This window comes from Haliotis rubra, unplaced genomic scaffold (assembly GCF_003918875.1).
Source record: "Haliotis rubra isolate DU_JTF1 unplaced genomic scaffold, ASM391887v1 Scf66, whole genome shotgun sequence".
In the NCBI taxonomy this organism is placed as follows: Eukaryota; Metazoa; Mollusca; class Gastropoda; order Lepetellida; family Haliotidae; genus Haliotis; species Haliotis rubra.
This window is the reverse complement of record NW_025767368.1, coordinates 2,755,754-2,773,462: the sequence shown is the minus strand read 5'-3', so window position 1 is coordinate 2,773,462 and position 17,709 is coordinate 2,755,754.

Below are 17,709 nucleotides of genomic sequence, written 5' to 3'. Positions count from 1 at the left end.
GTCATTCTGCTTAACTGCTGGCATTAATACCTATGATGGCAATTACTAAACTGTCTTATCAAGACTCGATTATATCCTATTATTATTATTATTATTATAGGATATTTATATAGCGCACATATCCACACACTGGTGCATGCTCAAGGCGCTGGTATTTTAACTACTAGCCACATAAAGAAACTGTGCACACAGAAAATTCCTTCAGAATTGGAATACAACACAGAAAAGACGAAATGATGTAGACACTTTATAAGCTGAAGTATCGGGCCACAACAACATGTCAAAAGAACATGAACAATATCCATAACGATGACATCAGAAGTTAACAATTGAGTAGGGGGGTCACACGTCGAAGTCACAGTCAATAACGAGTATGACCATTATGCGCGTGAAGCAGAATAGTGCATCGACGACGCATAGATAAATGAACATTGAAGGCCTGGGGAATGGTTTGGGACGTGGTCACTGCCGTCTGGAACCTGTGTCTGAGATGAGTCAACCGAATCCATCTGTCCTGTCTTGGCGTCGTTACTCGGGGACGCCAAGAACGTGCGTGGTCGGCGACGTCATTACTGTTTCCATAACGCCTGACAAATGCAGATATCGTGTTACGATGGCATTGGAAATTGGCTGCCACCTGTTGTTGGCTCATGCCTGCTCGAACCATTCCAATGGCTTCATGACGTTGAGCAGATGTTAATCTTGGCATGATGTACATGTGACTTTTCATGTGAATTTGTGAACGTTTGAATGAGCAAAGATCAAGCTTTCGACAGTGACAGCAATTTCTGAGTTTCACAAGTTGTGTGCAGCTGCACAGGCTGCACGTGCAGTAACGCATTACAAGTCCATAGGCCACCATCAATGACGTCATGTCGCCTGGCACCTGCATGAGCGTTTGATTGTCTCCAATACTTGCTATGTTCACACCTATATCTATGTATGAAGACACTGTCTGAATATCTTTATATTTTCTGTGTGCATAGTTTCTTTATGTGGTCAGTGTATACAGACGCCGCCACATAACTTAGACATTCTTGCATGCGGGGTTACAAAGAAACACGCAAAGTTAGCTGGTATTCAAGGTCTTCCAGCCTTTTGGTTTGTATGCGACCTCAAAGCTATATTTAAAAAACAATTCCTTGTTATAAACATTTCTCCATTTCGTTTATTTTAAGTTAAACATAAACAATTAGTTATACTCGTACATGTTTACAATTTATACTAGAAACCGATTTCCCGCTCCCACAAGTAGATTTTTCAAATGTACTTGAGAATATGAATCCCTTGCAATTCAAAAATTATTCAAATAAAATATGATCGACGGAGAACCTTATTTTGGATTGAAAAGGGAATGTAAAGTATATGAAAAGTCACGCCATCAGTCCTTACTCTGATTAAGTAAACTGATGTAACGGGGCACATCGTAACATCACACGCCAACAGTCAGATGCAAGTAATTGATTCGTGACCTATTTGTGTTTCATGTAATATTTCAGTAATATCACGTAATATCGGTAATACATAATTCAACGAATTATGAGATTTGAACTCCTGATCAGCGTACATATCCTGTCCGCTGGGCGAAATTCTGCATATCAGGTTACAACAGCCGAACCACTTCACATCACCTTTTCTTATGTTAATCAACAGGGATCATATGTAATACGTTTCCTATAGCCTGAATTAATTCACATGGTCATACAGATATGTAAATTTACGGATGCACACTTGAATACATTAGAACATGTTGTTCCAACATTATTTTACATTTAAATTGATAAGGTCAATAGAAAAAAAGATCTTACCTGTGAACTGTTCCTGCTTCAGAAAAAAGCTTCGATGGCGCTACATCAGAGCTGTTCAGCCTATTCAAAGTACACCTTAAATCTTCAAGGTAATAGTCAAACGATTTGCACAGTGTCCAGCCGAGACATCGACGCGCACATTGTAAAGGAGTGAGTGGTTTCATGGATATAAATTGGTAGTAACCTAACAAGAGATTATAATTCACTTGAAGCTGTGGGATCTTGCTCATGTCAGTGCATACATTGATGGTGTCAACCAAACATGAATACGAAGCAACAATAAGGAACATCAGGATGACTTGAAGGCACATCTTGAAAACTGTACTAGTGTTCTGACGACTATCTGCGCACAAGCTGGCTGTGGCAGTAATGTTAATGAAAACCTTCAACCTCAATATTTAACGTGGGATGTGATGACCCACAGACTCGTTCAATGCTATTTAAATGCACACTTAACCGTTGACAGGGATACTGACGCACTCTGAACAGGAAAGTCCCATCATCGGTGTTTAATTATTTTCAATTATGTCTTTGTAGTTGCATGAACCTATTGTGAGGTGTTCAACCTTCTCTGATCAGTTGAACTACAATATCTCTTTCCCAAAATCGATTAATCAATACTTACGTGTTTTGATAACGTGACCCTAGAATACTCCCTTATATCTACCTCTTGTTATATATTGTAACTGTAATCGATAAAGCATGATATAATAAAAATGCCAATGATCACAACTCTTTGAAGCTAGCTTTGAAGTATTCCGCAGGTCTTCAACGGGTTTAAATGGTTCGAAAAAATATTGTTGTGTTGTTTAAGGTGTAAGTTCAAATCCCACACTTTACGGAATCATCATTCATGAACAAAACCTATATATTTAAAAGAAACATTCTAAAGAAAGCGAGAATTACCCTTACGATAATCCATTTGTTGGTGAATTTGGCTCATCCCTTACGTGATGATGGAAAAAACTATGTCCCGTATCTGCATGGGTACGTTTTGAAAGAAGATGTTAGCGTTAGTGGGAAGTTTTGATAAAACACAAATAGTTTCTATAAACATATATCTTCATCTGAAATACATAGATATCATAAAAAGAAACTTCAAAGTCGTATTCCTATCATTGCTAATGTATGTAATGTTTATCACTGGTCATTCATTCATTAAATGAACCGATTGGTTTTGAGATTTGTCACTACAGTTTGATTCCATCGTCAAATTTCAGCCTATTTTTTCGAGGAGGACGAAAGTTGTGTATTATTTCCTTCGTGTAAACTGCATAATTGACTCTTTTAATGCTACAATCATATACCCGTGACCTTGTCAGAAGTCCTTGGTACAAAGAAGCTGCCACATTGGATCTTGACTTTTGACGCAGAGTTGATTTTCTTATATATAGACATTTTTAAACTCAAGTACCACACGACTCATGCTATCGACAGTGGACCTGACTACACTGAGACCAACTTGAGACCGGTACACTTCCAGTTCCACGACCATTTGTCAGACAGTAAACGATGGCAGGGACGGTTAAACTTTGAACCCATGTTTCCTTTCATTGTCATGAAATAAACATTTAAACGAGTCGTACAACCCCATAGTACCTGGAAAATGGCAATGGCATTCATTGCCGTACAGTTTTTAAAAAAATTCTTAAACCGTTTTCATCTATTTCTCTTCGCCGCGCTATTTTATCCAATGCGTTTGCCACGATCGATGTCTGAGACGAACATAATCGATCGATACTCTAAGAGAAAACAACTTTTGCTGGTTTAAAACATATGTTTTAAGGGACCTAAAATCATACCAACGTTTAGGATGTGTCTTCAACTCCTGTCTATTTCCACTTAAAAGATAAATAAAGCATATTCTAAAAACAAATGGGATAAAAGAACTTATAAGAATAGTTTTCCCAGTGAGTTGGATTTCTGTTTTCCACGGTTGCAAACTGCCACGTTCGTCTATACTATCCGTTCAAACAGTGTAAAAATCGATTCATACTACCCTTGAACATTTCGAGTATGATTTTATATGAATTGGATATAAATCAATCAAAACACTTCTGGTTTATCTAATGAGTAACAATACCGAATGTAACGGTAGAATGGCCTTATTCAGACATCCCTGAGTCGCACCTTTAATGATTTGATTTGTATACTGCTTGGGATGGATTTTAGATCATAGACAACCATATGAAATGTGTGAGATAAACCCATTTACATTTAGACGATGACAAGTTAGTGGAACCCGCGAGAACGGGAATAGTGGGTTTATTATTTATTTTGATAATCTGGAATTCCAATCTAAAACCAGAAGATTCCGGCATGGTTCGGAGCTACAACGCCGAGAAAATACTCTCTAGATATCGTTTTTATTACAACTCGTGTTTTGCAAAACGTACTCAAAACTCTCACTCGCACGTTAGACATGTTTTGAAACACACTCACTGTAATATAGACGGGCCTCAAAGAATCATGATCACTGGATTGTTTAATCCAAACTCAATTATCGCCGCCATATAGAAGGGATAGTGTAGCGTTAAACAACAGACATCAAGTTACGATCACCAGAGTTTAACGGCAACAAACAACAATGAATATGGTTTTATATAAAATGGATACGGTTAATGAGAAATGATATTTACCTGTGAACTGTTCCTGCTTCAGATATTAGCTTAGATGGCACAACATCAAAACTGTTCCGCTTATTCAAACTACACATAGAATCTTCGAGGTGATAATCAAACGACTTGCACAATGTCCAACATTTGTACAACATTATTTTACATTTAAATTGATAAGGTCAATAAAAAAAACAGATCTTACCTGTGAACTGTTCCTGCTTCAGATATAAGCTTCGATGGCTCTACATCAGAACTAGTCAGCTTATTCAAAGTACACCTAGAAGTTTCGAGGTAATAGTCAAACGATTTGCACAGTGTCCAGCCCTGACACCGACGCGCACATTGTAAAATTGTTAGTGGTTCCATTGATTTGAAATAGACGTAATCTAACAAAAGGTTATAATTCACTTGCAGTTGTGGGATGTTACTCATGTCAGTGCAAACATTGGTGGTGTCGACTAAACATGAATACGAAGTAACACTACAGAAAGCCAGGATGACCTGAAGACACATCTTGACAAGTTGTTGTAGCTGTATTCTGACGACAGTATTCTGATCTACACACAAGATAGTTGTGGCTGTGATGTCGATGAAAACCTTAAAGTTAAACATTAAACAGAGATGCAATCATCCAAAGACACTTTTAGGGCTTTTGAAATGCGTACGTATTCGCTGACATGTTTCCGAACAGGCAAATGTGTTCATCTCCTATTCAAGTGTATTGTTATCATTTCAACAGGCATGTTCCTATAGTTTCATCGGCATGTCGTCATTCGCTCTTTGATCATCTGGTCGATATCTCTTTCCCTAAAATCAATTACTTTACCGCAACGACCCTAGAATATTGCCTTCTTCTTTATACATATTTTTTTGTTTCCAGTACTTGCTTTTTATAAAAATAGTTTAAGGAATGTGTGTTAACCCATTAATCTCCAACTTTTTAAATATTGCTTATTTTCAAATACAGTTATGCCATAGTGTTTATAACGAGTGTGAGTGTGAGTGAGTTTGGTTTTACGCCGCTTTTAGCAATATTCCAGCAACATCACGGCGGGGGACACCAGAAATGGGCTTCACACATTGTACCCATGTGGGGATTCGAACCCGGGTCTTCGGCGTGACGTGCCAACGCTTTAACCACTAGGCTACCCCACCGCCCGTGTTTATAATGAACATAATTGAGTGTTGTTTTCAATTTATTTGAATATTTTGTTTTTAGAAATTGCAAAATATGTTTCTGCACCCCAGATCTTACCGGGTATATTTTTAACAAAAGTGACATATTCCTTGTACATTCATATCAGTTCCGTCTATTAAGATTTATACATTATTATAAATTCAGTTATAGCCAGGTCGTGGTAGATTTTAGCAATTCGTTTAAGCATAAAAAGATTCTGCAAAGATTACACATTAATCATGGTGTTTCATTATAATACTGTGTTCAAGTTATTTAAACTAGTACTCAAAAGAAAGTATACAATGTTAGACCAAACTAGAAAAGAAGAGAAATTTAAAGCATATATAAATGAACATTTATTTAATTGCAATAGAGTTTTCAATTTTACAGTAAATGTACACTATTTCATTTCATTCAAAGTCGAAAGTACTGTTTGACTGACACTGACACACGCGTGGTATCATACTGTGAACTTTTATACAAATCAACAAGGTGTTGGTCGATCCAGGTAGTCCCATTGGTGTTCTATCGGATTCATGTCGGGAGAACATGCTGGCCACGGCAAACAACGATGTTAGCGTTATGCAGAAGGTCGTTTGTCAGTCCTTCTGTATGAGGCCTTGCGTTATCGTGTTGGTAGACAATGCCATATGGTTGTTGCTGGATAAATGGCAACGCAACCGGTAGCAAAACTTCATCCCTGTATCTTCGAGCATTCAGGTTGACTAGAATAATCGCAGGTCTCGTTTTGAGATCGCCGCAAATCCCTCTACACACCATCACGCTCTCGGCTCAAAACGGTCGGACTTGCTGAACACAATTCGGCACTAAACGCTCGCCTACTCGTCTAAAAACACGACCCGACAGTCATTACTGTACAGGCAAAACCCACACTCGTCGGTGAACATAACACGACGCCAACCACGCATCTGCCAACGTCGAACTCGCCTGGCCCATGTCAATGGACGAGATCGGTTTTGAAGAGTCAGATGTACTCCGCGGTAGGGTTGACGTGCTCGAATATCATGTTCTCTTAGTCGACGGTACACTTTATGTCGACTTATAAGGTATCCTAGTGCCGTCACTGCCGTTGACGTTGCCGTTACGAAACGATTTCTGAACTGAATTGTCCGGAACTGGTGATCATCGCGGGCGTTAGCACACGTGGTCGACCATTCAAGGGCCTGTCTGACGTATTGCCTGTTTGTTTTAGTCGTTGCACCAGTCTAATGACAGTTGCTCGGGTGCACTTGACTTCACTTTTATTTTTGTGAATTTGTATTTAATATTTTGCACTATATAGTTTCTTTTGAGCATTACCTTATTTTAAGACTTCAGTACCATTCCGTCGTCTGACAATTATGAATTAGAACGAAATTATAACATTTCTGCAATTTAGGTCGTCTAGAAACCAAAGTTTCTTTCAACTTTTACTCGACATCTGTAAATGAAAACCTTGGAAACCTTCAATGCTATGCACCTTATCGGGGTGCACTTAAGAAACAGGTATAAAATCATACATTTTAAATATTCTTGCACAAACAAAGTACTATTCAAGTAAAGTACACAGAAGAGAATATTTATATAGAACACTTAGACATTTAAGGTAGATAGTTTTACCACTTTAACACTGACTTCGCTGAATGTCTCAAACCCACCGCCATTTTGTTTTTTCACACATTTTCACATTCATTTCATTGAATTTCATCATAAAGATAAAACTTAATTTAAAGGTTTCTTTCAAAGGACTGTTTTCTATACACCTTGTCATTGATTGTCTAATTTTGTCAAACCACATGCCTCTGAAATTATAAGGAGATTAAAACTAGCTGTCTATCTTCAAAAAAAGAAGCGGAAATTTCAATGGTAACAAGGTGACAGGTCCACAAGATGGCGTCAAAGTCAATACTTTGTATGGCCTCCATCTGCAGCAATTACTGCTCGGTACAATCTCAGCAGACTGGAATATGATGAAGTCGATCTTGCGGAAATTCTTCCCCAGTCTTCCTACAATGCGATGGCCAGTTGGAAGTGTCCGAGGCGTGTTTTGACGTTGACGTACACATCGAGTTCATCTCATAGGTGTTCTATCGGGTTTAGATCTGGTGATTGGGAAGGCCATGGCAAGAGGTTGACGTTAGAAATGGCAAGGTACCGGACCTTGACCCATGCTGTATGTGAAGTACCGTTGTCATGCTGGGACAACTCCCTCTGTCAGTCCATAATCGGAAGCAAGTGGCGTGCAAGGACTTTGTTGATGTACTGATTTGTTGTCAAATCCCCTTGGACAAACACTAAATCAGATCTTTGTGTGCTGGATATCCCACACCATGACACTGTCTCCTCCGAATCTGTCGACCTGTCGAGTGCAATTGGGGGCAAAACGTTCATTTCTCCGACGGTAAACACGCTGTCTCTTATTTCTCCTGGTTTGCAGGAAACGATCCCAAAGGCGAGATGTGCTGCTCTAAAGAACTATCCAGGGAAAAACGAATGACAGAATTAAACACAACGTTTGCCTTTTTATAGTGATCGATACCGCATACTTTTCCGTTTACTTGCACATGCATTTTTGTTTGCATGTTTTCTTGGTGACGTTTTGGCAATTATTTCTTCAAACGCTTCTAAATCAAGGGAAGTTAAAATTGTCGCGTTTTAGCGCTGAAACGTTTTGGAACGAAAAAGTATATTTGCATTGTTTTTGCCGCAGCTACATGAGTCCAATATTCTCAAAATCACCTGTGCGTTTTTTAAGAGTGTATTTCATAATCGACACTGAACATGTTTGGATGTACCGTCAATCAGTGACAGAGTAGACGATATAACTCACATATTTATGCGTAGGTAGGCACACACCTGGCACAATGCGAAATTGACTAATCAAATATTAAATAAATAAAAAGTCACACAAATCTTAGTGGTCACACAATAAAAATTCGTCTACGAATCTTTAACGCTAGTCAGGACGTCATCCATGAAACGTTACATGAATCTAGAAATGATGCGAACTGGGCAAAAACATAATTATGTTCGATTTGACACTACCAGATACTTTTGTAATATCCCTACTGAAATGTCAGGTGCGTTGATATGTTTAACGATTTTATTATTTGTCTGCGCACTAAATCAGGAATTAAACTTGCAGAAAAAATACATTAAAGTGAACAGTGAAGGGGAACGATTTTTGAGGATAGACATCTTCTTTATCTTTTATGTCGTTGTCAAGCTAGAATCTATGTCGAAACGTCGAATATACAGAATAGAGAAGTTGTATATCCATTAAAATTGTCCTCATCTTTCATCTCCTCAACTTCTAGAATGCCAATCAAAGAAGGTTTATGGTAGACGCGGAAATGATATTTCCAGAACTGAAGCGTCAATAAACAAATGGTGACTGATACACACTCGTACACCTGTTATCGTTATATCTGAATCCGATTCATAAGCACATGCTAATTATGTAGCTGAAATGAGGTGAGGTGAAATGGGGTTTAACGTCGCACTTAAGATTATTTCGATCACATGACGACGTGCGTCTGTGTGTATGTGTGGCTGCTTGTACTAGCCCAGACTTAAGCTCGTTTTATACTATAATAATAGTGCCAGGTCACTGAGATACCATGCCGAAGTTAAGTATGAATATCCCACACAGACACATTATACTGACTCCGAGCCGACGTCCAGTCCTTGTTGTACCCATTAATACCGAGCACCAGGCAGGGACCAACAAGTATGGTATGACGCGGCCGGGGATCGAACCCACGACCTTCCATTCTCCGGGGCGGACGCTCTAACCACTACACCACGGAGGCGGTCGTAGCTTAAATGATATACAGGGAGATTTGTTATGATGAATTTAAGGGGTTTGTCTCTTATGTTTATAATTTAGCGCTATCAAGGAAGAACAAAAGGAGGTGGTTGTTGAAAGTCTTGAGTGAAACCAGACTGACAAAAAAGTAACCCTTTTGCTGAGTGTGAAGTTTAACATCCACATTGTAAGAATGGCTATTTACATATGAGATATTTGTGTATTAAAGCGTATTTTCCAATACTAAGTTCCGTGTATTTGCCCGATGTCTAACTGTCAGTCGTAACTTTAGTAATGATTAAACAACATCGAAAATCCTTTCCGAAAAGATGTAGTGAGTCCCATCACCCAATGATTTTTCGGCACAAAAGTGATTTGTGGTTATGGCATCACTACATGTTGAAAAAGCTTTCGACATTAGAGAGTCTGAATTTACAATTGGTCAGTCATAGAATCAGGGCTGAGCTTGCCAGTCCCATGGTCAAAGTAATTCCCTGAGAAGGGCTGAACATCCATGTGATGCTTATAACACAAAAATGTTCCGCCTCTGTTCTTTTAGTTGCAACTTGCAACGCATTTCTGATTTACTCGACATAAACATCATAATAGTTCTATCCTAAATGAAGAAAGATATATCATATATTTAATCCAATGTAGTAGACAACTACTTAAATGTGGTATCTGAGGAGGTCCGCAGTTGGCTGTGCAGAGTTGTATCAGAAAACTCGGGTTCGATTTCCGGTTTGTGTTTTTAGGTATGTCATCACCATTGAGTGGAGTGGAGTGGAGTGGAGCGGAGTGGAGTGGAGTGGAGTGACTTAATGTACAACGCTTTTAGAAATGTCACAACAATATCATACATAGCAGAGAAACATTGAAGGTGAAAGGAACTGAACCCAGGTCTCCCGTGTACCGAGCCACCAGGTTACCCATTCGCCGCGTTTATGTAAAGAGAGAACCCTTGAGATGAATGTTGAACAGCATGTCCCGTCTTGATTTCAGTCTCATTAATAACAACATTCAACGGGGAGTAGTACCCCATATGTTTGAAGATGTCAGAAGTTGTCTCAGTCCTACGATACATTCATCTGTATGTAAACCCTTTGTCTTCATCACTTTCGCCTTACATCGTAAATCTAAGTTGCCTTTCCTGGGAGAACGATTGCTCTGGGATAACCTCGTTCTCAACGCCAACAGTTAAATTGTCACTTTTGAAGGGACTACAATATTTGATACATATCCGACCATGATCTGGACTTTGGACTTGAACTAATATATGAATTTCTCACGATGCCTAACATTCCAGCAAGTAGGAATATTTGAAGATATTTCAGTGAAGTTATTTAACATGTGTTACGATTCAGCTTCAGTTTCAGTTTAGTTGTAGCTCAGTATACATCGAGCTTGCAATTCTAGTAAGAGTCACAGGCATACGTTTGGTATAAAACTTTTGCTTTTCAGCAGGGAAATATTGAAAATATTTAACAGGCTCTGGTTTCTTTCAACCTTCCAATGTAAAGTCAATGTCATTTCTCACCTGATTAAGCAATATTCAATCACTCACATCAACCGTCAAAACCGACAAGACAAAATTAAACTCTTGATTGACAAATTGAACTTTGTAATAATCCAAAGTTGCCAACACTGTATGGTACTCTTGATACAACAAAAAGATTAAAACGTAGTTGCCAACACTGTTCATAACACAACACAAGATACTTTTCGCTGTAAGTAGTATTTTCAGGAAGTAAATTTAAATATCAAAAGTAAATACTCTTTCAAATGAAGTCAAACGGAATAACCAAAACTTGGAACTTAAGTTCAGCTTTCAACACGATGGAAGATATAGGCAAATGGAAGCGACAAAACCCTGTCCACATTCATAAGAAATCTCTGCCAAAAGCAGACACTGTTGTACAGCGGTACATAATGGCCGCTGAAAGTTGTATTGGAGATAAATGATGCTAAATGTTTTTGTCTTTCAAAATGGTGACGTCGATTCTGGAATAATGAACATTTGGAAAGAAGGTGTATTTGGAAACAGTTGACGCTGACAGAGTTTTTTCCCGTTCCAGATCCAAATATTGATCGTCAGTCCCAGGAAACATTGTTTTTGTCATGAAGAGCAGTACACGTGTTTGGAACTTTCACATGAAATCCAATTTCTGCGTAAAAATGTTTGCATGTAGGGTCTCCCGAACAATTTTCTTTTTTTTGAAATCGTGACAGTCTGTTTGTGAGATTTGACCTCTTTGATATATTAATTGTAAAAACAACCTTGTTTACTTGACCTTGGTCATTGCTAACCCTATTGGGTTATTAGATTTACATTTTGGTATTTTCCTCATGGAACATGTACATGTGGTGTACCCAGCGTGTTCTTTACAGTGTTGGTCATGAAGGCATGTGTGGCTGAAGCATAATCCAGCATACGTCCTCGACCACATTGAAATGGAACTGGAAAACGCAAGTTCGGTTAAAGTAATCAATCAAAAAAGTTGAAAAATAGAATACCTGAAAAGTAGATACAATACTCAAGCGAACAATTTACTAAAGTAATTCTTTAGTGAAAAAGAGATAAGATTGAATTTTTTTCAGAAGCAAGATTTCAACTTCTGAAGTTATCTTATGAATTTCCACGCAGGTGTCTCAGATCACTGAAACTATCGTACAATTGTAAAGAAGAAACATACTTACCTATGTACAAATCCTGATCGGACTCTCAAATCTGACAGGTCTACATCAGAAACGCTGATTTGATTTAGAATACATTCAAATTTTGGAATATTGAAATCAATCGACTTGCATAGGGTCCAGCCAAGGCATCTCCGCACACACTGCATTAATGTTACAGGTAACATTCGAAACTTTTGGTCGCTGGGCACCTTAAGATTCCTGTCTTTAGCAATCTCTGCAATATTGCCGATGTTTGTGCAAAAGCTCTCGCTGTTCCCAAATCCCGACCATGAAGAAATTACGCATAACGTCAGGATTAGTTGTCGCTACATTTGAAAGAATAGTAGATCTCGCTTCCTGACATTAAAATAACCAGGGTCCTACTCAAGAATATCTACTGCACTTTATACTTAAGACTATTCTGCACATCACTACGGTTACATATTGACCTGCCTGGGTAGTTTCTAACGGCACAAGCACAATCGATGTTTACAATATAAAAAATCGTTTTGAACTGCGCAGACCATGCTTAGATAAGTATGAAATTAATATGACAAATAAAGGAAGGAAAATCATTAAATTAGTAATTGAACATGTCCGCGTTCCGTGGGCAATGACAAGATGTTTGCACGATCAGATAAACGTGACCGAGACGTCCCCGTTCAGCACATGTGTCATCTATTATGCATAACATGCATGCATGTACTGTACAGTTTAGTATCAGATGATTCCCGTTTGAAAAGACTTGTTTACTGCACCTGGATACTGAAGGGTAGAGGAGACTAATGGGATTCCGGTATTCAGGCTCTCTGACTTGGTTGACACATGCCATCGGATCCCAATTGCGTAGATCGATGCTCATGATGTTAGTCTCGGGATTGTCTGGTCCAGACTCGATTATTTACAGACCGCAGCTGGACATTTGTTGAGTTAAACAACAAAGAAACAAAACAAACAAACCGTAATCATTAATCAGCTTTCAGTATCACCTCAGTATTTCTCTTTTGGTAGATTCAGGGGCGACCTATTCATGGCTTTTCTATGATCCCTTTTTTCATGCACTCTACAGTGTCTACCCAAGTAAAGACCTATGAGGGCGAAAATATCGGGGTTAATATTTTTCGTACGATGCCCTTGGGCAAAATATCACTTTGTCATGGTGACGTGACGTCATGAACAGTGCTATGACGTCACGTTTCTTCCATGACGTTGCGTTCTACATAAGGCGACTGCGGGTAGCCAGCTTACGTTTGAAAGTAGAATTGGGTTTATTTTTCTCAATTTAGCGACTTCGGTAATAAACAGAATATTATATTCGTGCCCATATCATACTATGTTTACGACACTCGTGCCTAAATATCGGCATATCCCTCGCTCGGGAAATACCGACATTTAGGCACTCGTGTCGTAAACATAGTATGACATGGGCACTCATATACTATCCTCTATATGTTGACTTAGTCAGGGTGTGTTGGTGTACATTAACATATTTTATATATTTATATAAACAAAATCCTATACTCAACGTCTAAAAACTAATTACCAAGTACGATACAACAATACTGTGTATTCATTCGTTTCTTCGCCACATTGTCCTCCAGAGTGAACACAATCTCATGTTCATGTTGAGGAAATCAGGATGTTTCTGATATATGCAAACAGCGTTGTGTCGAACTTGGATGTTGCCGAACGTACGGTTAACTGGACCATTGCGTATTTAGTCATTTGTTGTGGTTGTATCTAAACTGGAATACCTCTAAGTATTGACGTTCACCTTCGACACAACGTTTCTACCGTTTCATCGCCACCGTGTCTGAGTAATGTGCTATTTAAATGCCTTGTACTCATCCTCGTTCAAGATTCCTTAGATGCACTTTAATTAGTCAATTTCGATCTTGCCTGTGCTGTATCATTCATGTGTACCATTGATCTTTTGAATTATGTCTTTGTAGTTGCATACAGTAACTTCAATCATATTCAGCTATATTTTTTATTCATCGATCTTCAATATTTTTTTCCAAAAATCGATTAATTGTAACCAAAGCATTGTACATAATGATCCTTCGATTATCTTTTCTTGAAAGAGTTGACATTTTCATAAGACATATGCTTTTCATAGACGCGAATATGCATCCATTGTTAGTTTATTAATCTGGAAATGTAGGTTAACAAACAATGGGACAAAAGAAATGAGTTTAATTTGTAATTAATTGAACATTAAATGAAGTGATGTTAACTTTGATAATGTCTAGTAATCATCGGTCATTGTTACTGGGTAATTTGGTGCAAACATATACTGTTTAATGGTGATAGCGGTAAGAATTGTATTTGCAACATGACCCCCAAGTTTGAAATGTTAAACAATACAAACAGTTTTCTAAAAAGGCCAATGTAAGATGTCTGATATAGCCATCAGCACTTGTGCATTATGCAAAGTCTTGTCTTGAATTTTAAAGGTTTTAAATCAAATTAAAAAACATTCATGAGCAAGTTTTCAGTGAGTACTGACTTCAAAACGTCAGTCTTTTACCTCTTTTAATACGTTAACATTCAAAAGGGCCAGAAACTCTTGAACATCGCCTTTACCCCTCCATCATAAATCTGAAAACTTAAATAAATGTACATGTCCAGGTTCGAATTCTGTTCACGGCAAGAACGTCTCTCTGGGGTCATCTTACTCTGAGGGGGTTTACAAATTACACTGTATAGTAGAATATAAACATAAAATTGAAGAGCTTTAAATATGTTCATTTGTCCTTGAATATTGATGTAGTACACTTGCTAAACGAATGTTTGTTGCAGCAGCATAAATAAATCGCCGAGACAGCAATAAAATAACTAAGTGTAGGAAATCGGGTTTATTTATATTTATATGGGTTGTTGGGTGGTTTGAAATAGTGTTATAATTATGGGTCGTTTATATTCATTCTTTGGGAGATTGGGTGGATTTCAATACATATTTTTTAGCGATTGTAAGCAATTAGCTCACTTGTTTATCATGTGGCATATAATTACGTTTTCACCTATTATGTAAGCGCTGTATTGACGTCGTTTATTCTACTTATTACTCACGGTTGGCAGTCAAATTCCTTTGGGATTTCCTTCGTCGGTCATGTTAGGTAACTGGGTATCTTTCGTATCGCTTCGCTGTCCGCCATGTTGGTGCGGAAGCGGAAGGTGCGTAGTGCCGCAGTGAAGTTGTTTACTATGGTCTTAACCAATGGTAACACGTTGTGATGACCCTTAGGAGGTTAGCTCACGGGGTATATAAGAGCCTGATGCGACCGATATCATTGTCTTGCATGTCGGTGATCCGAGCAGTAAGTCCACTGTCTCTGCGGGGGATATTCCCTCTGGCTCGTTAGGTTTTCCTTAGGACTAGCTATTGATGTAGTGCTTTTGAACGGTAGTCGGAGAGATAGGAATTATGCAGTAGTAGGGTAGATATATACATATGTTGTGATGTAGTATATTTTGTTGGGTATTTTGTATATCATGTAGGTAGTGTGGGATGGGGAAAAAATTAGCTATAGGAATTAAGTAGGATATATAGAATGTAGGTATAGTGTAGGGAAGGTTTCTTAAGTGAAGAGCTATTTTTGTTATTATTTTGTTATTTTCCTTGTTTTCATTTAACAGAATAAATTATTATTATTTACATTTCTGCCTTGTGTCATATTTAGTTGAAAGGACTGACAGATGTCATTGAACCGAAGAGGAATTGTACATTGTTCCTCTGGTTTTGTAGTTTTTCCGCCTTATATTAAAGTCCACAATAAAAACATGAACAGGGAAACATCAGGGTACATTCCGCGTTGAAACTCCTGTCACTGGGCTGCCTATTAGAGGGCGCCTATTACATAAGTAACGAATGTGATTGAAACTAATTCTGTCAGTATAAATATTTTTTCTGAAGTAGAAATAAACCTTCAGTTTTAAAAAAAACTTAAAAGATTCTTCCATTTAAACAGTTGCACCTACATATTATTTGCTCCCGCTGGTATGATGCACTTATCAAGGACAGACTCGGACAACAAAATTACAATTGAAATATCGATTTAAATTAAACGTGCAATGTCCAGCAATACAGTCTTGGCAGATACGAGCTATGTCAACAAACTGGTATTACTGGAAGCGATGAATTGAAATGATTTATGTGTCGTTGTGTATTCAATGCTATTTGCCCCGATGCGGACTTAGAAAACGCAGTCTGTGTTTGTTTAAAAAGCATATGCATGAGAAATGCCGTATTCAGCATTCATCGTGAGTACATTTGAGTGAGTTAGTGAATTCAAAGAGTAGTTTAAAAACGACCCAAATCGATACATATATTTGAATTGTGACCATTTCTGTTCTTGATGCACTATCACAACTTGATCATTACAAATAGCGAACTGTGTAGAATTTACTTCGAAAAGAACGTAATGCATACAAATGCATCATTTACACTTGGCGTGCTGTTTATGTAAATACAGGTAAAGAAATAACAAAAAGCCAGTTTGCAACAAGAGACTTTATTTAGCAAGTGAATCAAAATCACAATGATTTTTATAGTCCTAATGCACCAATTTAAATATAACATGTAGCAAAACTGTTGAACCACTTACAGTAAATTTGGAGCTGCCCTTCTAGTGTAAGTGACAAAATCGCCTTTGTGCGAAGCAATCTGTGTTGAGATTTTCAAAGAGAATAATCGAAATCTGAGTTATTATTCAGAAGGACTTGTAATGTAATTTCTAGTGCTAAAGAAAACCAAAAAGCTCAAAAGACGCTTACCCATTATGATACAATACTGTGTATTCTTACAGAATAATCTTTGACTAATGTGATTATAAATGTGATCAAAAACTAGTTTAAGATTAACGTGTGGTTATCACTTTATGGCTGTATTAATTTAAAGCCACACAATATGCCAAGCTGCGTGTCGAAGAAACAAATAGTAAACAAAATGCAATTACAGTTTTGCGAGGCAAAAATACCTTTTTTCTTGGTGGATAAACATTGACTAAAACTGCGATTATCTGCAGGTTTTTACAGTTAAATTATAAATATTAATACAAAATCCCATTAAACGTTTTACGTAAAAACTTAAAGGTATTCAAATTAAAACGTATGAGAAAAATGTCTCCAGCAAGTTCCATTATAACTGGCTGCAGCTCAGCCACTGGAGGTGAAATTGGGTTTAACGTCGTGCTTGAGAATATTTCGCTCATATGACGACGTGCATGCGTGTGTATGTGTATGTGCGGCTGCTTGTACTAGCCCAGACTTGAGCTGGTTTTATAGTGCTAGCTCACTGATATACCATGCCGCAGTGAAGCATGAATACCCCACTCGGACACATTATACTGACTCCGAGCCGACCAGTCCTTGTTATACCCATTAATGCCGAGCGCCAGACAGGGACCAACAAGTACCATATTTTAACGTCTTTTGGTATGACGCGGTCGGGGATCGAACCCGCGACCTTCCGCTCTCAGGGCGGACGCTCTAACCACTACACCACGGAGGCAGTCCTCAGCCACTGGAAGCGGAAGGATAAAATCCAGCTTCAGTGATCTAGTTGCATCACAGCATAAGTTTAGCTTGTAAATCCAGTAATAGTCACGGGCATACGTTTGT